This window comes from Phyllostomus discolor, chromosome 2 (assembly GCF_004126475.2).
Source record: "Phyllostomus discolor isolate MPI-MPIP mPhyDis1 chromosome 2, mPhyDis1.pri.v3, whole genome shotgun sequence".
Classification (NCBI taxonomy): Eukaryota; Metazoa; Chordata; class Mammalia; order Chiroptera; family Phyllostomidae; genus Phyllostomus; species Phyllostomus discolor.
The window spans coordinates 11836869-11862989 of record NC_040904.2 but is presented as its reverse complement, the minus strand read 5'-3'; the positions used below and the strand labels follow the sequence as shown (position 1 = coordinate 11862989).

Sequence of the window (26121 nt, the reverse complement as noted above, 5' to 3'; positions counted from 1 at the left end):
GTTGCCTTGTGGTAATTACTTTCGAATACCACTTTGCTGATTAAGACAGGGAAGCCCAAGTTTTAAAATCTACTTCTTAACAGGTGGCCACAGAACTTAAGCATATATATCTTATGCAATGAGTACATTTATAGACACTTAAATAAATAAATCTAGGTTTTCTTTTAACCTTGGTCATGAACCAGTGGAGTGTGTTAGTCCTTGGAGTCCTGATTCACAAAATGAGTCTGTTTACCCCTATTCTTCCACCAGAAAGGGTCAAGGAGGTAAAAGTATTTTGTAAATTGTTTAGCTGTACTCAAACACAAGTGGTATCAATCAGTAACTTTAGGTGTAAGCAGTATGTTTAGCAACTTTGTTTAACTGAGTAGCTTCATCATGGATATAGCTTATTCACCTGAAAATTCATGATCTTTCTGTATTTATTTACACTAAAACCAAGATCACATGAATAAGAAAGATATGTCTAAGTTGACCTAAATTATCACTGAACTTGAGGTCACATTGTGTAGACCTGTCTAAGTATTAAATTGGGACAAGTAGTCCATTCACCATTAATCTCAACACACATGTGCACACATACACAATTTCCCCCTTAAAGTTGTGTTATTCACTGCATCTCATAAACATTTGTGTAACAGACACACTCAGGCCGTCAGCTGTAATTTCTTGTCTACCACATCCCTCTATTAAACAGTGACTGGGAAATACAAGGGAAAGATTGGATATAATGTCCGTGACACAAAATATCGACTCATAATTCACCTAAGCACAGATTCTGAGTATTTCTGTTATTCTGCAAATGAAAAGCATACTGTTGATGCACACAGTCAATAAATTAAACATGAAATCTTGGAATCCTTCCCCAGTTTTTCACTTTACCAGGGTTTCTAGTAGTAATTCCTGTATTTCAAATTGAGCTTGTTGAGATCAGATCTGAGCACAGGATAATCAATGAACTATACCTGTGGTTGAAAATGTCACGCTGAATGTTAAAAACAGGTGCTAGATAGTAGCCCCAATCACTAGGTACTTCGACTTGATTTTTAAGAAGGTAGTTAATGGGGTTATGTTTTGTTTTGTTTGTTTTGCCTATCCATAAGATACTTAAGAAAGAAAAATGGCCAACATTGTATAGCAGACACAAAAAAAACTTGAACAATACGTTGAAATGTGGTTTGACCCTACTAATTAGTTGAAAAGGCAACCAATTTCTCCCCCCAAAATGAGTAATTCGAAAATAAGCTTCAATCAGAGTTTAATCTCATGTTTTCTAAAGCTGGGGAAATAAAACAAAACCAGAATATTCCAATATTTTGCAAACACAACATAGACATTTCATTTGGTTCAAGTCCCTGATTTATAGACAGTATAAACAATTGGGCAAAGCAATAGGCTGCTGGAGCTTCTTCAAAAGAATGATGCAGGAACAGGAAAAAAGTTAATAGGCAACAGATGCGTGCATGAACATTCTGTGTAACTGGCTGTAAGTACAGCGTGTGCTGTTTTGTTTGTGGATCTGTTTCCTTAACACGTGCCATGTTTGTATCTGTAGATATCCTACCAAACTCACCATCGCAAGAGTCTTGGATGTTATCAATAACTATAATTTTAACAGAAATTAGTAAGGAAGACAAGTGTCCATGGGGAGAAAATATATTTTTCTTTTCAGCAAAATACTTCTTTCCCTTCAAAAACAATTTATGGGTAAGAAAACGCAATGCAATGGTTTTGCCAGAGTCCAGTGATGCATGCAAGTGTGAGGCAATTTTCAAATGTGCAAATCAGTTCCATCCACGGGTTCACCTTGGTTTCAAATCATTTGTTTCTGATGCATTGAGAGAAATTTTCCAAACAAAAGTCTTCTGATTGACTCTGAATAAGTTACACCTCCACTCTCTGTCCATATTTTTCTTCTTTCCATATCTGGTCACGTATCAAACTGATATAGAACTAAGAGAGATTCAGCTTGGGTTGAAAAAAAGATTCAGATTGAATGTGTTTCCATTAAAAAAAGCATCAGCAAGGTTGCAAATTGCATTATTTCCATACTAAATTGTTGTATTTTTATTCTTTATTTATAGATTCTAAAAATATGCAGTAAATGCCAACTAAGTACCAGGTAGCTGGAGCTAAGGGTTCAATAATTAGACTGAGAGACACAGATTATATTTTCACTTAACTTGCCATCTAGCTAATAAAACCTAAAGATAAAAATGAATTCAATTGAGGTAAAATTATAGTTAATATTTATAAATATATTTATTAATATATATTAAATAAATTAGTTTTGACATCCATCTACTGAATAGCCTTACTAATTTGCTTAATGTGCTCAATCAACCATTTGCATATTTATTCAACAAACATTTAGTCTATGCCAGATGTCAACAGCTTAAATACACCTTCAATGTTATACATAAAAAGGCCAAAATAACATTGTTTTGGAAAAGCTCAAAGTCAAATAAGTGAGGTAGACAAGCAAGTGTGTACTAATCCAGTGTGGTGAGTGCCAAGCACAGAGTGGGTATCGAGTAGGAAATGAGGTCTTGCTGTAACAGAAGAGGCCGAAGGGCTACGTGGCCGCAGAGGAGTTGACTAATTCTGCCTGAAGGAGCTGGAAAAGTTTCCCTAAGGAAGTGGCATCTGAATTGGGTTTTAAGGGATGAATACACATTTCCCAGATGGCAAAGAATAAAAAGGCTATTCTGGGAAGAGGCAAGATCACAAGCAAAGGCAAGGAGATCCTGTAAAAATGTGTAGAATGATCACTCCTGCCCCATCTCAGGTTCTCCTTGTGTGAAATTCCAGTACCGATGGATTTACTATGCGCAGTGCATCCTCAGGAAAATCGAGGTTTCTGTACACATGAACTTAAGGTTCTTCCTGCTGCAGATAATTAGAGACATAGAGGACTAGAAGCTGGGAAAGGGAAATACGGTGAATCCAAAGTGATGGAAGGTAATGTTTAGTCACAAAATCAGAAAGTCCTTGAAAATGTAGAGGGGGACTGACTTCTGTAGAGTTGGTATCTGTAGAGGACTGGTTCCAGGGTCCTGGCAGGTATCAAAATCCACAGATGCTTAAGTCCCTTACAACATAAAATGGTGTCATCTTTGCATATGTCCTGACCCATTCTTTGGTATACTTTAAAAGTTGTTATACTGCACTGTGGAGGGAATAACGACAAGGAAAAGAGTCTGTACACATCTGACACAGATGCAACCATCACAGGCCAAACTACATAGTACATGTCAGCAACAGCATAATGAGTCTTTTAAATATTTTTATCTCATTTGGCTGACTCTGCACATGTGGAACCCACAGACACGGAGGGCTGACTGTACTGTAACTTAACAACATCAAACAAAACAAATGTTTAAAATTATATTTGGAACGTGGAGAAAGGAGTACTGAAAGTTACTGGTGATCAAAGGAGGAGGCATAAATACGAGCGACAGGGTCTGTCCAGAAAGTATCCAGCCGCATACTATGAAAAATAGAGACATTTATTGAAGAAGATACACGATGCAAGAAACATTGGACATAGGACAATGATACCTCAGTCCCCTTCAATGTAAGCACCTTGGGACCTCACACAGTTCTCCTAATTGCCATCAGCTGCCCTGTCATATTTTCCTGAATCTCTTCAACAGTCTGAAATCCCTTCCCTTTCAAAGGTGATTTTCATTTTGGGAAAAGCCAGAAGTTGCAGGGTGCCGAAGCTGAGCTTCAGGGGCACTGAGCCACCTGGGCGATTTGATGTCTCACAAAAAAATTCTGCAACAGACATGGTGCACGAGCAGGTGCACTATTGTGATGAAGCTGCCCATCACCAGTTGCCCATAGCTGTGGCCTTCTGAGTCATCCAAATGGTTTCCTCACAGGAATGTTCAAGCTTAATGCAAAATTTGATGTAGATCCATTGCTCTACTCACTCAGTCATTTTGAATATGATGGCCACACTGTACACATGCTCATTCAATGGCATCTACCACCCCCACTGACTAGGACAATGAAGTTATCACTGTTCACACATGTGCATTCCAGTCCACTTTCCTTGGCCACCAGCTTACATTAATGTCACACAAACCATTCTTATTATATTAACAATGGCCTTGACTTCTCTGGACAGACCCCACATGTATCATTTCTATGCTGTTAATAACCAAATGAAGATATATATAATGATGCCTTACTTAGTAGACTGTTTTTATGGTTCTGTTTTGATAAACATAAACTATATCTAAAATTTTGATAGTTTCACTCATGATGTCATCCCCTAGACTCTGCTTTTCCCCATTGGACTGATCTCACATGAGGCTTACAGAAATTCAACTACAGGTATTGGGAAGGGAAGCACTGTATTATTTTCAGCTAAATTCACCGAGTCCTATTTGGCTGTATAAGAAGACCTCAGGGGAGTAACAAGAGGCAAGTATGGTAAGGTAAAACCAGGGAGTTTGAAATTTATCCAATAGCCAGTAAAATCTAGAAAAGATGTTAAGTAGCATTGTCTTGAAAAGAACTGTTTATTACTGCCTACTTTTCTTCACCATTGAAGGTCAATTCTCCTTTCGCAGCTGGGTGCAGTGAAACAGACTCTGATGGCATAGTCTCTCCTGAGAAGCCTTCTGAGTATTTACACTAGGTGAGTGGATTTGGTTTTACTCTTAGACAAGGCTCCTCACAGACAAGGTTATGAAGGACACACCGACATGCCCTTCACACTGAAATTCAGGAAACGCTGCACCAGATTCACATCAAGGAAAATCGTGATTGAGCAAAGTTTCACAATAATGTTACTCGATCTGCAATGCATCATATACACAACACAAAGCATGGAATTCCATGACTTTCCAGGACACTAAATTGCCTCTCAGTTCCTCTCCTGGTCTTTCTATGACACACACAGACACTTGTACCAATTGCCCGTCAACCATGACTAGGGACTGAGACTAGAAAGGAAGTTGGGTGTTTACATTTTTTTTTGCATTTATAGGTACATAAGCATCTGAGAGCATAAGTACTAGCTTTCGTGGTTTCCTAGGTAATAGGATCTTTTGGCTTATAGAATGATGCCTATATTGACATAGGAAAAGAAGCCACAAAAAAGCTGTGGGCTTTTTACTGGGGAAAGCCAAGTGATAAGAATGAATGATGAAATAAAAATGGATGCTGGCTTCAGTGACTTGTCATTGAAAGTAGACAGCTATCAAGAGAAGCAGATTTGTAACAGAATGTGGGTGTTTTTGATACCTTTCATTTACCTTTTTTGCAACCAATACATATTGTTTTTAAGCTACTACAAATAAATATTTGGAAAAATAGTGAATGGAGGCTCTTTTAAGGGTAACAAACTGAACTGAGTTGTTTTTAAAATTTCTTTCCTTTCACTTAGGTGCTTCTAAGTAGCCACTAAAGACATAGATTCAAATGACCTTAAAGCTGCAAAGAACCTAGAAATCATCCGGCAGCCTATTAGTTTAAGAATATTTTACCCAAAAAGCACTTTGTTTAAAATCAGTAAAAGTCCAACACAAAATATGCCTTTGTCCGGGTTGAAGTTCACTTGGATTCCTTTCCCCTCCCAGTCTCCACCTGCAGCAGCTCCTGAAGGAACTCTGGGTAATTCCCTGCAGAGCAATCTAACCAGTGTCTCCCAGGTGAGAAATGAAACACCGGAGGCACATAATGATGAAGAAATACAGCATCACAAAGGTGATAAACAGCAGATAAACATTCCTCACTTGCTTTTCCATCTCTTAAGTTTGTCTTCTTGTACTTAATTTATTTTGTAGGTCTGAAGAACGGCTTTCCAGAGGAGGAAAACTAGAGCAAATAGCTGAGAACTGATTCTCATTTTTTTTTTGTTTCGTTTCAAGGAATTAAAGAACCTGGTTGTGCAATGCAATCATTTTGAAACTGACCTAGATTCACAGAATATTTCATCGTGGCCCACTTACTGATAGCATCAGTTTTATGTGAACTCTTACGTTGCCATTAAATTTCTCGGATTACCATTTTTATAAAGCTCTCCCCTGTGCGTCAATGGCAAAGGATCTGTTTTCCAAACCTGTCTTGTTTCCTCAGTGAGTCAGTCTCTCAAAACTTATATTGCAGTCGTTGTTTGTATTATAAAAAAATAATTAATCCCTAACGTAAGAAGAATAACTACATATAGTCTCTACGAAATTCCTAGCCTAAAAAGTCATTTCAGATGGCTTGCTTTCCTAAGGATTGCCTAATATTACCTAACCATGCCTAGTGCCGCACAAGAACATGGAGCACAAGGGAGACGACTCTGGCAACCACGGGACTTGGGAAAATATGTGTATTGGAAGGAAACATCTAATGCTGGTGGTCACTGACGAGCACAATTTTGGGGGGGAAAAAGGAGCATATAAGAGTTCGGTGTATTGTGCTTTTCCAAATGTTTGGCTATATTTAGCAAACTTGGGAGAGTCCTGATTTTTTTTTTCTATTATTATTACTTGCGTGTCAGCAGGCACCGCCTGGCCTTCTCCTTCGCAGGCCTGACGCTGAGTCAGCACTTAGCCTCCCAACCACACATAAACTATTTTTTTCCTTAGAAAGTGCTCATCTGGTGACTTAATGAAAGCACTTTAATGGTTGGAAAGAGAAAAGAAGTGTTTGCCTTATGCTCTTACACTTGAAGCTGCTTAAGACATCTAACCTGGGGGGGAAAGTAGGGACAATTGTAATCACATAAACAACAAAATACAATAAAAAGTACTAGTCTCAGCAACATTCAAAAGGGAGAAATTTTGAGGGTAAAATCTACTTCTATGCTACTTCTACTGTTCCTGTACCTGGAAGCCAGAGTCACACAGTCCTGGCACTGACCAAATTGTCCTGAGGCCGGGACAGTGGACCACTGACTCGAGTCCCCTCATACAGTTTCAGTAAAAGCACAGCAAGAAGAGGAAGAGGCTATAGCACTGAAGTCATGAGTGATAACCATGCGGCTCCCAGTAATAATAATAGCAAAAATGTTTTGAACATTTATTACATTCTAGCTCCTAAGCTAAGCTCTACATATGTTGTTTTCCTTATTCTCCCAACAACTGTTCCATTTCTGTTTTGCAGATGTGGAAAGTAAGCTTTGAAAATGAAGCTTAGGAAAGTAAGGTAATTCATCCAAGTTCACAGAGCTGGTAAACTGTGGGGCCAATAGTAGGAGTCCGTTCCCCACCTCCACTCCCTGATTCCAACACTGTGCGGAGAGGAAGTTGGAGCAGATCTGCAAATTCCAGGTGAACTCTTCTGAGCTTTTGACTTCATACGAAAACCACGTCCCAAATCTCCACTAGCAGGAAAAAGCACGGCCTCTCCCCTAACATGTGGGAACACAGTTAGGCACCTGTTTTTACACATCCCACGTTTCACATGAGCTGGGGCCCCTGCTCCCAGGGAGCAACTTCCGAGGGCTTTTCACCTCCCCGACTTTGTATCCACTGTCCTGTTTTGCTATTCTCACTCTCCCCTTTCTTCTTGAACCCATACTTATCAACATCTAAACTCGGCTATAATTTCCAGACTACCTGGCACTTTTTATACAAAGCTTTCTCATCCGATGGCATCTGCTTTGTGTACTATTTCCAATGACCAGTCATATATGTCCTGTGAGATGCCCTAGCTTTCTTTGTCCCCATAGACTACACAAGTGCAGGCCACACATTGAAAATGCACAACCTTCTCTAACACTTCTGTGCTTCTACTGTGGCAGTAGGTAGCTGATTCTCCTGTCACCCTCATCCCTACTGACCTCCACAGTCAAGTACAGCCAATGAGGTCATGAAAAACTGCTTATTTGCAATAGTTTCAAAAGGACAACAACAGAGCTTATAAATACTAACTGTGAATCCTCACACACACAAAATAACAAGCAATTGTGGAAAAATGCTGCTAGAAAATAATTGGGTCTAAAAATTCTGAAACACAAGCAAAGATATGTGTGCATGATCATTTAGGTGCCATGTTACAGCCATACTTCCAGTACTTCTGGTGCTTTCCAGCCTGAGACTACATTTCAACAGCAGGTCCTACGGCAGGAACCTTACAACCAGTAGTAAAACCTAGTCTCAGCCTCATGGATCTTGTTCAAAAAGTCATAATATCAACAATAATGACAATGAGGAAAAGAGATTTTATAATATATAAACATTAATCAAATAATATATTGAGTCTGTCATATGTTATAAAACATAAAAACATATGTGGTAACTTTAGGTGAAGGGTATAGGAATCAAAGATTAAGGAAGTAAGGGGAGCTCATGACTGATGTACAAGCCATGGGGGAAGGAATTTGGGGAGAAGGACCAGTGAGTCCGTGGGCAGTGGTAGGAAAGCACGGATTTCACGTCCTAGATGCAGGCTCCTCTGCTCTCAGCATTCTTTTTGTTTGTTTAAACCTTATTTCTCAAATACAGCTTATACTCAGCATTATTTTGTATGAGTTTCAGAGGTGTTGGGGAAAATTTTGTAAAGTATGTCACTGTCTAACCACTATGCTGTCAGCATTCTTGACAGTTGGGCCTTCAGTTGGCTCAGCCAGGCTAGAAGACTTCAAAAGGATCAGCTAAATTTTCCCTTCCTTTAGAAAAGAATAAAAAATGTAGGGCTGCATCTTCTTCACAGTGAGGTCAGTGTGGACAGTGTGAATCTGAAGTTTTATAAAGAGTAATATATATTTTTTAAAGATTTTATTTATTTATTTTTAGAGAGGGAAGGGAGGGAGAAAGAGAGAGAGAGAGAGTAATATCCGTGTGTGGTTGCTGGGGGACGTGGCCTGCAACCTAGGCATGTACCCTAACTGGGGATCGAACCTGTGATGCTTTGGTTCACAGCCCGCACTCAATCCACTGAGCTATGCCAGCCAGGGCTAAGAGTAATATATTTTTTTAAATCTGGATATATTTATATAAAATATTTTTATTGGTAAGGGATCTGCCGGTAGGGATGCCTAGAGTTATCTAATTATAATAACGTAACCTTTGACCCTTATTATACAGACTGCGTATCTGTGGGAGTGTCAGCACAGTAGCATCAAAGAGCTATACTCTGATCTTGGTGGCAGCTCCTCACCTGCCCTGATGTCTGAGTTGGTGTCCTCACAAGGCCTATCGTGTTACAGGAAAGATCTGAGTGGAAGCCTTGAGTTCCCAGCACAACTCTTCTATCTTTTCGCAAAGTCTCCAAGGTATGAGGGTAGAATAAGGATAATAAATGTGAGGTGGACGTTAAATGGGATACTGAATGCAGTTCAAACTCATTGCCTCAGTGTGTAACCTGTGAGTCTTCATACTGAAGAACGATATCATTTTTATTTATCAGAAATAAAGTTCTTGAGAACATTAATATTTCTATTTTCAATAAGGCATGTGTTAGATTTATCATAGTTTATTTTATTTCACAACCCCTTGGTTATTCCATAAGTATTTATTTAATATTTGTTAGACACATTTGGTTTAGGGGTTTTCTTTTCAAAATGGACATATTAATTTGACTTTCCTTCCTAAGTTATAGTTTATAGCAATTGTTTGGAGGCATAAATTTACCCTTTGTTAAATGTTGGTATTTTATAGTTTGTTTCTAAAATCTCAGTCTCAGATGTTTTGCTTTAATAAGCAAAACATAAAGAATTTGATGTGTAAGTCCACAGACAATCTACCTATTTAGGCCTGCAGGCCACACTGAAGATGAACAAAACTCATAGGTAACATCACAAATCCCTGGTGGGCCTAAGATATATAAGTAGGGAGGAAGGGAAAATGATTCATAAAAAGACAAAAAAGAGAAAAGATGAGAGTAGAAACTTAGAAAATAAAGAAGAGCATGTACTAAAAATGATGGTAAGAAGTTGCATGAAGAAAAGGTACTTCAAGGGACATGTAGATTCCAAATATAATAAGACATAGTCGTGGGACCCATTTCTTGTAGAAGAAAATATCATTGGGTTGGCCAAAAAGTTTGTTTAGTTTTCTCCATAAAATGAAAAAACATATTTTTTATTTTCCCCAGTAACTTTAGTGATTTGGATATTTTAAGTGTGTAGGCTATCTCCAGCATGGCATAATGTTTATTGTTCTCAGTTAATGTTTCAGTTTGATTGCAATCAACTTCAACTTGTCTACCTGACTGTGGAGCATCGTCCTGTGAGAAATCTCCAGCGTGAAACTTCGCAAACCACTTTTGACATGTTTGATCAGTCACAGCACCTTCTCCAGACACTGCACAAATCTTTTTTGTCTTTGCTCTTGGTTGCCTTTTTACCTTTGTTGAAATAATAGAGCATAATATGCCAGAAATGTTGCTTATTTTCCTCCATCTTCAATATTAAAATGGCTACACAAAAATTCTCCAAATTTGATGTGCCTTTATTAAATGCACACTGAATGACAGTTGTTACAACACAATCTAACAAAATTGTTTTGGATGAAGTTAAAGACAACTAAGCACAATTACTGAGCCACTATATATATAAAAAACGAAACAAAACTATTTTGGCCAACCTGATATTATTGGACCTATACTTCAAAATGGAAATCATTACAGTATGGCTTTTAACTAATTTAACCTAGAGAGAAAAAACACAGACAAAGACCTTCCAACATAAGAAATACATTTTTCAAATGAGTACAATAAGCTGAAGGATTCCATGGCCTAGACCCAAGACTAACTAGCTCACAGCCTGGGTCAACTGTGTGTGGTTTTGCAGCTGCGTCAAGAATTCACTGATGAGCTGGTCCCCTGGTAACTGATTCCAAGGATATGGTAGAGTAAATTGAAAATATTCCACTGCTATCCTTTGGTTTTCTTTCTAATGATTAATCCTATGATCTTAAATTATAAACCCTACTTAATAGAGCTGGTTTAATAAGAAACATCTTGCCGTATTATGAAAAATAATACAGAACTTTCTCTTGTCGCTCAAATTATGGCATATTTAATTCTTTGTGGATTTCATGTAAAAACTCCACAAAAAAGTCCAAAATAAATAGACTCTTAGATACAAGGGATAAATCAAATGTTAGGGCTTTGGTCAGTGGTTCTCAACATTTGTAACAATTTAAAATCACCTGGGGAGCATGAATAAAAACTGATTTCTAGGCTTTGCCTGTCAGATAAATTATATCAGACATTCTTGGGGTAGGACTAGGGCATCAGTGTTCTTGAAAAGCTTCTCAAGTGACTGTAATTTGCAACCTGAATAGAGAACCACTATCCTGTCTATTTACAAGAAGGCAGCAAGCTGGTAGGAGGAAATTTTTCCCTATATGGGAATTCAAACTCAAATTGTACAAGGGGTCAGGTTGTGGGGTTTTGAGCAAGTGAATCTGCCTCTTTGTGCTTCATATTACTTATATTTTGAATGAAGGATACGTATCTTCCCTCAGAGACCTCTCTGAAGTTGCCTGAAGGTCAAAAACTGTAGAGTGGCTGGCAAGTGGTGAGCGTACAATGATAAGCTGTGACTCCCTCCTGCTCTTGGGCACGCACTTTCTCGTTTGGCCACCGATCTGCTGTAAGACATCACTAACTAAATTAATTCTTCCCTCCATTTTATCAAATACTGCTCTCCAGCAAAAAGGAGCTGGTAGTTATCAATTTGTAGGAATACTGTAGTATAGGTATTTGCAAAATTTGTTATTCCACAGTCAAGATTTAATGCATTTATTAACAATGGTCTAAAAACAAGTTTTCATTACCTTCCAAATATCAGTAAAACACTTACTCTTAAAATAGTAATCCCCACTGAAAAACACGAGGGTAGACATCTCAAAACCAAGTTTGTTCTTTCATACAAAGGACCATTTTAGAGATCAGAAAATTGTAATTCCTAATACATTTTTTTCTTCACTCATGTTGATTTGCCAAAGGATCAATTGGAATGTCAAATATTCAAAGAACATCTAAAACTGGCAGGAACACAGCACAATAGACTGTGCAACCAGTTCAGACTGAGCACCGTGGACACGCAGGCAGGAGCCGTGGCCTTGCTGGGCGTGAATAAGTGACAGCTGCACCAGAGAGTCATCCAAACCTGGAATCACTGTGTCTCTTGCGTACTTCTTAGTGGAACGCCGCCATTACCACAACCCCCACGTTGCACTGTTTCTCTCATGCACAGTGTGTGTTGGGAAATGCTCTTTAAGCAACCAAACCCTGCCATGGCACACATGTGCCCTGTGGACCATAATTTTACTACCACCTCTCATTCCTGAAAACATACGCTACATGCCGTAGAACCACCTCCAGTGGAACTTTTAAATCATTGAGTAAAAGTATCCAGTAGCATAGTTTGTTCTTTTGATACAGCCGGGAAAAGTCTTTTCCAGGCTGTGACATCCTCTCTTTGTTGGGGAGCAGGAAGTGGGGGTAGGTAAGGGGTTGCTTTTGCCTGTTAACATTTTGCTAGGTTAGCTCCCTCCTCTCCTCCATAAGATATGTGGGTTTTAGGAGCTTTATCAGGGTCTGAGGCCCTAAAGAGGTTAAATGTGATCATTATTCTGCTCAGGTGCCAAACGTATTTTTATACTAACCAGCACGAGCAAAACCAACTGAGATATATAAAGCATTTCAAAAATGGGAAGTCTGCTTTACATTCATTTATGCCCTCCATGCATTTACTTATTCATTCGATAAGCAATTATTAAGTCTCTATTATGTACTAGACAGTGTGGGAGGTAGTAGACATGAAGGGATGAATAAGACATAACCCCTGACTCAAGGAGTTTACAGTCTAGAAAGCCTAGAACAGCATTTCTCAACCACATCAATATTGACACTCGGGGTCAGATAACCCTTTGTTAGACCATCCTGCATATTGTAGGAAATTTAGCGTCACTCCTGGCCTCTACGCACTAGGTGCTGGTAGCAACTCAGCCCCACCCACGCATCGAGACATTGTCACATGTTATCTGAAGGCAAAATCACTTCCAGCTGAAGACTACTGGTGTAGAAGGATGAGATAGACATTTGAAAGTGCAACAAATGGCATAGGTACAATGACAGAAAAATATATAAGATAAAATGTAAACAAAGAGAACAGGAAGTATCAGGACATTCTTTGAGCAGAATAGGATCACGAATAGGATCACAAACCTTTCTGACTAAATATGCTTTCTGTTTCTATTGCAAAATGTGCCAGGCTAAGGTGAGAGGCATCGGGTGAAGTGGCCTGTTCTTAGAACTGCAACTGGGACCTTACCTTATCCTTCCCACCCTCCCATGGATGCAAAGAGATAGTTTTCAAACAGCCCTTTCAATGCATTTTGCCCCTCGATGAAACTACCCCAATGCCACCTCCTCTCCTTTCCTGGAGTTCAGTGAGCTTATTGGCTCTTGCAGATTATCGCCAGCATGGTTAAGGAGAAGGAATGTCTGAGACAGCACCTTCGTTCCTCCCTCTGGTTCTGTGTGGCAGAACGGTGGCCCAGAAGTCCTCTTGTGTCATGCAGAGGTTTCCAAAGGCAGGAAAGGGAGAGCCGCTGAAACTGCAGCGAGAACGTCAGCATGAGGCCGAAGCTCAGAGGGGACTGCGGAGCCTATAAGAGCCAAGCTGGGGTCCAGTCATCAGGAAAGCACCATTGCAGAGGGACAGGAGGCAGGACAGAAATCTGAAAGACTGGACATAAACTTAAAAGAAATCGAATGATATCCAAAAACTTACATAGAAAAAAACCCAAGTAACATTAATTCATTGAGAATGCCTCACTAGAGTGGGAATTGCTGAGGAAGATGCTATTTCTTATATTAATAGTAAATGACTGAGCTCCATGTTGTTTGCCTATCTGCATTTTGGTGGGAAGACTTTTTATTTCACTACACAGGAACTTCAGTTATGGAAATGCGAAGCTCTGCAGGAGAGTAAAGAAGAATGTTTTAAGCAGGTCTGGATACTGAGGGAAGACCCTGATGAAAACATAATTTTGGACTGAGTTTGCACCTTGGACAGGAAGGAGCCTGTGAAAGACAGAGGAAAGAGGAGCGATGTCCTGGGAAAGTGAAGAGAGAAGTAATAGTCAACGTTTACTCAGGATGTATTATATTCCAGGCACTACGCTAAGTTCTTTTTTATTTTTTTAAATTACAGTTGACATAATATTCTATTAATTTCAGGTGTACAACATAGTGAATAGATATTTCTATAACTTATGAAATGATCACCCCAATGAATACCCATGTGACACCACAAAGAGTTACCAACTACATTCTTTATGCTGTGCTTTACATCCCCGTGATCACTTTGATAACCAGCCATTTGTACTTTTTAATCCTCTTCACCTTTTTCACCCACTTCCCAAGCCCCCTCTCATCTGGTAACCACCAGTGGATGAAGAAGATGTGGTATGGTGCATATATATAATGGAATATCTCAGCCATAAAAAAGTATAAAATCTTACCATTTGTGACCTGGATGGACCTAGAGGGTATTATGCTAAGTGAAATAAGTCAAAAAGAGAAAGATAAATACCATATGAGTTCACTTACATGTGGAAGCTAAATTCTTTACAGACATTATCTGGATTAATTTTTATAATAAATCAAGGAGGTTATAGTTTCCCTAGCTATTACTATAGTTTCATTTAGCTATTATTAGCATCATCATTATCACATCATCATATTTGTGTTTTAGAAAGTGTACAGGTACAAAGAAGGAGCAGATGGACTAAGAAGAACCAGTTAAGAAGCTTGCTGCTAGTGTACGCAAGGAGGTATTCAAGCTCCAGATTAAGTCATTAGTGCTTAAAATTTAAAAGAAAGGTGACTAATGAGTGATTTCAATGGTAAATTGAATAATGCTATGCAATCAATTGATTTTAAAGTGCAAAAGAGAGAGGAATTGAATATGAGGCCCAAGTTCTAACTGTGAAGAAGTAGCAAAGTACCACTGCCAATAAATGAACCAACAGGCAGGCTGCAGGACGCAGGGGTGTAGAAAGGGTAAGCAGTGAAATAGGGAGCTAAGACGCTAGGATTTGCACTGCTGAGTGTGAGGTACCAGCAGTTAGCTTGAGTTGGGGAGCTGGCACTTTACTGTGAAAGATGTCCAAACAATACGTTTAGATGACTTGCACAAATTTTAGATGACTAGGTGAAAGTTGAAGTCCTAAGAGCGAATAAGATGATAAAAAGATAAGGTAACATTCAAATACATACTGACAGTTGTGACCAAAAAAAGACCAATAGTATACATCCATGAGTTCACTCCGTCTTGCTTTCTGCTCAAATATTAACAATTCCAAGAAGTGAAATCAATACTGTTTGTGCTTCCTTTTGTTCCTAAAGGGCTAGAAAGAATGGCCATGATTTGAGAATTGCTTCTTTTCTATGGCCTTCCCTGACACAACCATTTCTAAGCTTTGTTCTCTCCCCTACTCTACATTCTCATTATCCCATGATCACGAGCCTGGACCTGACTCTTTCTCACGTATTTCTCAGACTCTGTGTCAGACCAGGTCTGACCAGGTCTGAGGGCTCAGAGAAGGAGTTGCATGTGTCTGAGTGTCACTGGGGCAAGTGAAATAGTGACTTCCCACTGAATGGCTCTGGGCTTTGCAGGTTGGTATCAGTAAATGACTTCAGTCTCAAATGTTGAAGTGTCCCATCCTTGCTTTGTGCCAAATAGAAGAACCTAAATGTCCAGATATTAAGAACATTTTCCTTTTTATTTAAAAATGTACATATATTTATATATAATGCATGAAATATATAAATATGTATTACATATCATATTTTATTTATAAATATCACAGATATGCTATTTACATATTCAGGACACTTGGCCTTTGCCTCATTATCTATCTTTAGTTTATTAAATTCTGTCCACTTATAAGTACCTTCTCCCCAATCTGCAGCTGTCAAAACCCCATCTTTCAATATCTAGACCTCAAACCTCTTTAGGAAGTTGTCCCTGCTCTGTCCCTGAAGGAATGGATTGTCAGTCGTTCTGTGCCCCTTAGTACCTTAGCACCTGTTAAAGGGTTGAGGGTGGGAGGTGGGGGTGACTGGAGCAGGGGAAAGTAGTGGTAGGAGAATGGAGATAACTGCACTTGAACAACTACAAAAAATAATTCAATGTGTTCTTCCATATTTTAGTGGGGTGTGTGTGTATGTGTAAGTGACTGTGATTTGAGTTAATGAAATAGACACATGGTCATGTAAGTAATAATAATTAGAAGGTTTTCATGAAAACGCAAGCCATGAATCCTTCCCTCTGCAACCCTACCACTTCATATTGAAAGTAACACTTTCAGCAGGAAAATCACTCCCACATTTTCAGATAGCAACAGTGCAATTAGCCTCCAATTGTATTTCCTTATTGGTGATGCAGTTCTTCTTTCCACACAATGCAAGACATAGTCAAAAATAGACATCTGTATAATGGATTGGAGGAGCACATACTCTAAACATCTGGATTCTTCCACGTGTGGCTTAGCTATTGCTGCAAACGCCAGTATGAACTCCATGTTGATGCAATTAAATGTGACTAGAAAAATACATGCTTCTCACATTTTTAGTTATACATATGTATATATTTGGCATACAGTTAAATGCAGTCCCAGGAATTTTAAAATGAAAAGCTTTCTATGGCCATGTCTGTTAACCATCATTGCGCTACTTCCTGGAAGCAAGGGAAAAATGAGTAGTGCTGGGCTGCCGGCCACGTCACCACATTGCCATAGTGAGAGAACGTCTCATAATAAATAAATTTGGTCAAGTATCGGGATGTCTAGCCTGCTCTTCGTGATGGTAACAATACACTTCCACTTGAAATTCCCCAGAATGGGGAAAAAGAGTTTTGTCCAATGTTCCTTAATATGCAAGAACACAAAGCAGGTGATTACTGATAGCACTTTTTCTCCGAGTCAGAATGAGAACACAGCACATCAGCTTCCCAGTCCTGGGTGAGCCAGCCCAGAGTGCAATCCAATAGCAAGGAAAAATAGAAGCAGACTTCCATGTCTGGTTTTATTCTTGCAGTCTTCATTTTGCCCTTTCCATGCTAAAGACAAAGTGCATGTCCACATTCAAGTGTCTGCATGCATCAGAGCCTCAGAAAAGAGAAGTCATTCTCCAATATTTTCTCTATTATAATCATTACAAAGGGAGAAGGTGCATTTTTCTTTCCTTTTATCTGTTCATCTGCCATGAGGAAATAGTGAGTTATGTAACATCTGTATTCATTCTCCCATGAAATCTCTCTCTGCCATTCCAAACTAAGTAAATTCTAGACTGAAGATGGCATGACATTATTCATTTAAATCACCCAAACCATCCAGGGAAATGAATGTACGGATTGTCTTTCATTGGATATCCTGTATACAAACACAGAGATCACATACAGGAGGTTTTATATGGCTTGTCCTGTCGGAAATAACACATGTAAGGGAAGGACGGAAGCAGGATTGTGCAGAGGGAAAAGCTGAACTGTGGTGCAGTTACAAAAGGCTTCAGCCTTTCTGTGAAGAACACAGAGGAATCTAAATCTAGGATGATCTTTTAGAGATGTTCCAATCTGATTCAAGGGGTCAAGCTTTTGAAACCCCAAATGACCAGTTATTGAATGCTGGTTACCCTCAGCAAGGGAGCAAACCTTACGTGAAGGAGTATCCTTCCACCAAGGGCAATTCCCAGAGAGAGACACAGGTCAGAACCATCAGCAGCTAATGTATTCAGAGTTCGAACAGGAGTACCTTGGCTCGTAAGAGGGTAGTCTGGATAGTACATAATAGTATCCACTACAGTCCATCCTAATGTAAGAACTTGGAGTGGTTGCTTCTGGTAAAGTTTTCCCCATCTAAGAACATCTTCAAAATTCGAAATGGTCTCATGTTCCAGTGGAACTTATAAGAGGAAGGTTAGTAGGATGAACTACAGCCCTCTCCTTTGCAGCTAGTCTCATTGTAAGTGTTCTTCATCAGTTCCCACCTTTACTACCCATTCTAGATTCTCCACATCCTCAGCCTGCATCTCTGTTGGTCTAGCCTGCTTATTTCTTTGAGTGACACAAACCCTCATCTCTGAGGGGTAGGAGCCTTGGTCACCATGCAGTTTTGGGTCATGACTGCTGAACTTTCCAACTACTACCCATCACACTTGGGAGTGGGAATACCAAGAAACATACTGGTGGTTCTAAACTTTCTCCATTTTGAAACAGCAACCCATCTTTCCCTTGATCAAGATCAACTGACTTTACCCTAGTGAGCTCTCTGTTGAGAGCTTCATATCTTTATACTTTAGAGGAAACTCTAATGGAGTTCTGCATCAGGAGTTGAGAGCAGAGACTTCTGTACACTTCCAATTTTAAACCTCAAAATAGAACCAGCATTGTTTTATTCCTATAGGAATAGCAATGTCATATTCCACCATAACTACTTACCAAACTACTTTGACATTTGGACCATGTTCAAATTCTTTGTCTTGTTCTGTGTTCTTAGCAGTGTTCCTCCAAAGGAGAGCAAAGCAGAGTCTGAGACGAAGGTTTGCAGGCCAGGAGTGCATGTGAGAATGTGATCCCACAGAGCTGAAGTGAAGTCCAGGAGGAGAGAACCAGGAAACGAAGGAAAGCCAGTACACAGCCAGTTGACCCACTGAGATGGTCAACTGCTATAGCTGCCGGGGCTTCCAATGAGCCTTCTGAAATGCATCTTAGAACTAGGAGAAAACATTGCTCCCTGGTCCCTTGGCCCCCACTGGGTCAAAGTGACACCATGGGCATTATCTATCCTGAATCTCCAGGTTGCACATGTGTGAGGGCCAGAAGGGCTCCCGCAGCAACAACTGAGAATCCCCACAGCAGAAAACAAGAGGTGCTGATGGAAGTCCAAGGAACGATGGTGCCAGGTCTGTCTCATCTGAACAAAATGGGTGACAATCTGCTCTAAGGAGTAGTCTGTGATCATAGGTGGGGCTGCAAAGATCTAGAGTGATGTCTAAGAGTTATCTAAAATGTGCCTCCTCTGCACACATTTTTTGTTGGTAAAGACAGTAGCTTCTCTGTTCTGTTCAAAAACAAGCTACCTTGAGGCCTAAGTCATATTTCTCACCCACGAGAGAAATGTTATCACTCTGCTTTTTCATACAGGTCCTTTCTTATGTCACAGAGCCTGTGTAACATAAGAGCCGAGAGGACAGGTTCTGGAGTAGACTTCTGCAGTCAGTAGCTCTGATGCAACTTGACCAAGTTAACCTCTCTACCTTTCTGTTTTCTCACCTGTGATAGGAAAATAACCTTGTCCATGCAAAGGGTTCTTTATAAGTATTAAGTATACTATTCGCAAAGCATTCAGAAAAGTGTTCAGCACATAACCAGAATCCATGAATGTTATTTATTCCCCATTAAACAAAACTTCATCATTATTGATATTTTTAGATTAAGCTTAAGGATAATTAAAGAACAGCAATTTCAATGAAAGACAACATATGTTTGATTTGCTTGCATTGAGGTCTAAACTGATGGGTGGACTCTACTGAGTTTGGGCAAAATATGTTCCCAGTTTGTTCATAAATTTGTTAAAAAAAAAAAAAGAAAGAAAAGGAAAAAGAAAGAAAGAAAAGAAAAGAAATGGGCATGCAAGTCCTAAGTATGAATTTATTGAGGGCAGTAGTTGGTGTGATTCATTTCTAAATCTCCTGATGTAGATAAGTTTTCCATCTTCTTTTTTAGTACTCTGCTCCTCAGTCCTCATAGCCTTCCCCAGAAGGCTTCTGCTCCCAGAAGAATCTTTTTACAAGCTCCTGTGGTTCCGCAGCTGGCTCATAAACCTACCAAAATGAGGGATTATAAGGCTCAAGACAATATTGCCCAAGGTATAATCTTTGGACCACCTGGATCCTAATGACCAGGGTATGCATCCACAACTAATGCAACAAGCCAGATTTCATCCTGGGGTGGGGCCCCGAATGTCCTTCTTAACCCCACCAGATGATTACTATACACTCTCAATATTGAGATTCCCAAGCTTGACCACTTCTAGTATTTCCAAGTATTTTAAAGGAAAAAACCTTCAAACTTTGAAGTAATGAATATATATATGTATATTCTTATATATATTCACACACACACACACACACATACACACGTATGACCTGAAGATCTCTTGCTTCCCCATAAGAATGAAGCTGCTTCAGATCATCATCTATGTAGCAGATTTGCACTTTAAGATTAAGTGAATTAATAGGACCATGTGGAATTGAGATCACACCAGCTCAGGGGGTTATTGACTTTGGCATCTGATATCAGTTTAAACCTGAAGCTAGAATTTATGAGCTGCTTAGAGATATGTTTTTAACTTCCAGGAACTGAATGTCCTTGTGGTAGCAAACACAGTTGGAAGTCTATAGAACCTCAATAGATTTATTGGCCTGTGTGGTGGATATGCATGATTACCTGAAATACTGGAGAATGTAAAAGAAATATTAATGATTTTGAAGAATCCTGTCAAAGCTGAAGAATCTGGCTGTATGTTGCATTTGAGTAGCATCCAGAATCAATACATTGGTGAGCGATGCCTTATGCACAGTGGGACCAAATAAATACAATAATAGATAATATTTATTTTATGAGCAAGGAATTTCTAAGTAAACTCAGAACATTTTTCTTCATAAACAAGCTATTATTTTCCTATAACGATGATTCCTTTACTAGCAAAAAACATATGTATTTCTTGATCTGGGTAATTTTCATACTGGAGTGAAATTTCTCTGGCTGAACACTGCATATGATAACTGTTCTGAATAGTGCATTAGTTTCTATTGCAACTGAGCAAGGTTGCAATAGAAACCTTGCAACCTTGGTGATCATCTCCAAATGCAATCTTTTGACTAGAAGTTGGTTCTCATTTGCGGGGACAAGGCAGGACATTCCTTATTTTCCTATATATGATTGGGTACTAAGATTTCAGAGAGAAAGAATCTCTCATCAAAGGGACACTTTATATCCACCCATCATCTCCTGACACCCCAAAGAGCTCCATTCCAAATGAGCTGGTATGACAGTCTGCTAAGACTGAATCAGTAATGGGATATTGCCATCACTCATTCAGAATGTGGAAAACCTCTAAAGGAATGAAAGATTAAGGCAGTCTGTCTAGGCATACCCATGTAGGCATCCTTTCAAAAGCATATGTCATAGGAGTTCATTAAAACCTATATATCTTCAAAAATAATGCAATACTAAGTATCAGATATTTCACAGATCCACACACTAATAAAAATACACTTGCCCTTCCCAGACAGTGTTTAACTAAACAATAACAAAAATAATGAAAACCTGAGTATAAGGCACATGATGTTGAAAAAAATACTGGCCCTCAGATTTGAATTTAGATTCATTCCTTTTTATTCAGTAAAGATTTATTCATCGTTTACTCATGCCTAGCACCACAATAAACATCAATAATTCAAAGAACAGTAATATAATACTCTCCTTGTCTCCACGTAAATTCAAATTCAACAGGGAGAGATAAACACGTTAACCAATAACTATGACACAGTGTGCATCAATTGTCACAATATAAGGACAGCCTTTTAATTGAAGCCTTGGAGTTCTCATTAAAGATGACATTTGAGCTTAGTCTTGAAGAATGAGGGAAGGAGAAGGGATGAACACTTTTGTCAAAAAAGCAGCCAGGGGAAGTCAGAGCTAAGTGAGCAAACTCAGTGTCTTCGGGCGCTGGCTGGAAAGTCCAAAGCTTATAACAGCACAGAATAGATGGAGACCAGTGCCTAAGGGCCCACGAATAAGTTACCCTTGACCCTTCACAAAATAAAACTATTTGTCAACGGATGATTTTCTAAACCAATTACATAAAATTTCTCAATAAAAATTGGCAGCTTGAAACTTTCCACCAAAATAGGAAATACTTGTTGAAAAATAATACAATCTTATAACCACATACCCCTGCGAAGCTTAAAATTCCATTTTACAATATCATAAACATTGCTTTTTGAAGTCACAGGCAGTTCATAATTATAAGGAAACTAAACAGAACGAAGACAAACTAGGTCAGCAATTCAGGGCACTAATCATCTGATCCTATTCAGTCCTTTTTAGAATTCTGAAGACTAATCCTTCCAATATGTGAAATTAGAGGATTAGCTTTTTTCTAAAAAAAGTGCAAAAGTAAAATAAAAGTAAATTCAAATCTTTGGAGCTCAAAATGGTATGTAATTATTGGCCCGTTTCAACAAACATGTTTGTCTGAAACATGTTTGAACAGTTTTCCATGTCCTGTCCCCAGTGTTACACAGCACTTCAGTTCAGCTTTCACAGACATGCTTTGAAAAAAGTGATCTGATAAAAATGCAGATAAACAGGAAATGCTTCGCCCACTCCTCAGCCTGTCCTCCCTGCACCGTCCCAATTTAAGGCACTATCTTAATGCAAAAGCAGATTCTGTGAAAGCCCCTTCCAGCTGACTGAAGAGCAATATTTACGTTGTAGAAAAGGAAACTTGACCGAAGTGAAGACATATGATTCAAGAAAAATCAGATTTTGAATGTTCGTCGTCCAAATTATGTTCTCATTTTGACCTTTTTATTTTTGTGATAATGTGTTCCCAGAATGCCTGCCATTTTTAATTATCTCGACTACTGTGACCATATCCTGTGTTAGTCTTATACAATAGGACGTTCAAACTTTTAGAACATTCCATTCAGATACAAAAAAATGAACTGAAACACAACATAAAAGATGAAATGAAACTAGATGTTCTTGGATAATTTGTGGAGGATTTGCATCAACTATACATTTTTTTCCTCCCTTCATGTTATATGTTAAAGTTAAGCTACAAAAAATATATTATTTGGTGAGAAAATAAACTACACATTTCAAACATTTTGCTCTAGATTTCCTAAATAATTATTTTAACTCTCTGCTTTGCTCTCACAGTGGAGAGCCTAAGACACTCAGATGAAATCTTTGTAAATACCCACCTGTGCCTTAACTCAACAAGGACACTGTTACGTTTCTAACCCTACTCGAAGAGTTTATTATTGTAAATTAGTTAGCTATTTCTTGGACTGAAATTACTTCACAATAGTATTTGCTATATTGACAGTTTTCATTTATGATTTAACATCCATTAATATCTAGAACTTAACCCAGAAATTTTCTGGTGTGATGTACCAATTGACAATTTCACTGGCTCATATTGTACTAAGCATTCCATGGAAAACAACTAGAAAAGTTGATAAAATATTATAGAAAATAAATAAATATAAATGTATATAAAATATGTAATCTAGAAAGCATATAAATCAGTATTGAAGAGCTACAGAGACAGACAAGCCTTGAGGGACCAGGATCTAAGAAAAGGGGAAGACGAGATTTTGAGGGAGCAATCTGGTTGTTCTACTCTCCAACAGACATTGGCCAGATCTTGAGTGAAGCCAAGAGACTAAAAAGCCAAACCTTTTTTCAATATTCCACATATAAGTGAGATCATACAGTATTTTTCTTTCTCTGATGTATTTCACTCAGTTTAGTGCCCTGAAGATCCATTTATGTTGTCACAACCGGCAAGAGATTTTTCTTCTTTATGCCTGATTAATATCCCATCATGTATATATGCCCTATTTTCATTATCCACTCATCTATTAATGTACAGTTAGGTTGTTTCCATGTCTTGGCTATTGTGAATAATGCTTCAGTGAGATGGGGGTTCAAGACAGTGACTTCAATCCCTTTGTATATAAATCCAGAAGTAGAATTGCTGGATCATATGATAGTTCTATTTTTAATTATTTGAGGAAATTCCATATTGTTTCCCATAGTGGCTGCACCAATATACAAGCTCATAAACAGTACCTAAGGATTAATTACCTTTTCCCCAGCTCTTTGCCAACACATGTTGTTTGTTGATTTATTGATGACAGCCATTCTGACCTATGTGAAGTGACATCTCATTGTGGTTTTGATTTGCATGTCCCTGATGACTAGTGGCCTTGAGCATCCTCTTATTTGTTTGTTGGTCATCTGCATGTCCTCTTTGGAGAAATATTTATTCATGTCCTCTTTCCATTTTTTAATCAGATTGTTTGTGGTTTTTGTTGACCTTGTAAAATTTGGGGTGTCCTGCTGTGTTTTTTTATTGTTGACACTATCACAAAGGTCTCCCATTGCCCCCATTTGCTCCCCTCTACCCAGCCCCCACCCCCACCCCCGGCCTTCACACACTGTTGTCTGTGTCCATGGGCTATGCATATACATATATGTGTTCTTTGGCTAATCTCTTCTTCTCCCCACCACCTCCTTCCCCTCTGGAAACATTGAGTGGGTTGGAGAAGCATTAACATTAGTTATTTTTTAAGATTTAGAGTAGTTAAAAAATAGAATAACAGTTTAGAAAAAACTAGAAAACAATCTCTTTGATTTTTATGTTAAAGTGTTTTTGTAAAGAAGGAACTGTTCTCTACCTAACACTCTATAAGAAACTGAGTGTTTGAAGGTAAGAGGACAAGGGAGCCTATACAGGCTCTTAAGAACTTGGAGGAATTGTGATCAATAAAATTTCTATCATCAGAACTTTAACACTGTATATCATTCTGCTTTGAAGTGTATGGTTCAAAGTCTGCAACTCAGCAGTGACCATCAAATTCCTGTTTTATTTGAACACCTTACCACCTCATATTGTTTCTTTTGTCATATTGTCTCTGCAGTGGTGTGAAAAAATATTATTTAATGTTGTTTAAATTTGGAAATGTAATAATATACTACACTTCAAAATCCTAAAAATACTGCATTCTCATGGCAAGATTTAAGTATCCTCCCTAAGTCAACTGTAGGGTTCTAGTTTTTGGACTGATGGAAACTGATGTTGAAGTTAATGAAGAGAGGTATTTTTATAATAGAAGCAAGCTAAACTGATAAATAAAAAGGAAAAAGGGAGGGACATGAGAGGAGGAATGAAAAAGAGAAAGGAGAATGTGTCTTTCTAGAAATTCAAAGATTATACACTATGTGTCAATTCTCACTAGGCTTAAAGTAGGAGCTGTGAAGGATATGGCCTCCGAGTGCCATGAGCATGGATGGCTGAAGAAAGACACAGGGTGTAAAGAGACAGGTGATGGCCTCTGTGGGTGGGAAGAAGTCAGAGGAGAAGAGAGGATATGCTGGGGTTACACAAAAAGACAATATTTGTCCACCCAGAAGAGACATACGATAATGAGTTGCCCTCACTTTGCCAAGTTGTCAGATAAATGAGGATGATAATTTCTCAGTACGGTCTTCCTCTATGGTCAGATTAAAGTCTCCTCTTGCTCTTTCCCTCCAGCACTTTGTCCTCTGCCTAACTTTATAAGTACAGAAGTTACGAAAGTCCACAAACTAATTTTTAATGTTAAATCCAGCATTTTCAAAAACTTTATATAGAATTTAATCTGTCCCAGAGTCTTTAATTCACAAATACCATTAAAATGTTAATCCCAAACAGGTCTGCAGCCCCTGCCAGATTTCAGGAAAGCTCCAGAATCCAGGATGTTAATAGGGTTGCAAAAATGGAAAAGGAGATTCTTACCATCTGTCCATCATGGACACGACTAAGATTTGTGGTTTCCACCCGGTGGTTTTTTGGTAGCTGTCTTACTACAGGACTTTGTTGAAGTTCAGCCGCCAGAGTATGCTAGTGAAGGACAATACCAACCAGAAGGTCTTGGATCCCTGCTGTCTCTGGGACCACTCCTTACTCCCAATTTTCTTTTAATTCTTGATCATTTTCCCTTCCCCCTACCCCAGCTTGACTCTCAAAGGTCTCCCTACTTTTCTACCCCTCCCCATTCTCCTTCCTTCTGGATACCTATCACAATCTTTTACATGGCCTTTGGCTCTTACAAGATATGAATCTCCCCTTGGCAGAAAAGAACTGTCTACCTATCTGAGGGTGGGGAGGAGAAAAACAAACCAATCAGGTACTTTAGCCTTTTAGTCTGCTCAATTCTATCACTAAATAACTATTTTTATCTCACAGAGAAAATTTACTCCTCACTCAGAGCTCATTCAAAACAACATGGAACCAGGTTTCTATCCAAAATTAAGAATAAGAAACCCAGCACTCATTCAAAGGCTGACTGGGTCTATTTACCCTAATTTCT

General features: G+C 38.8%; 1 long non-coding RNA gene across 1 annotated transcript; it reads left to right on the top strand.

Moving 5' to 3' along the window:
• The first annotated feature begins 5749 nt into the window (after positions 1–5749).
• LOC118498779 lies at positions 5750–21324 on the top strand. The gene is made up of 2 exons (XR_004901234.1): positions 5750–7277; positions 19115–21324. It is a non-coding gene; the product is annotated as an uncharacterized LOC118498779 (long non-coding RNA).
• Positions 21325–26121: the final 4797 nt, after the last annotated feature.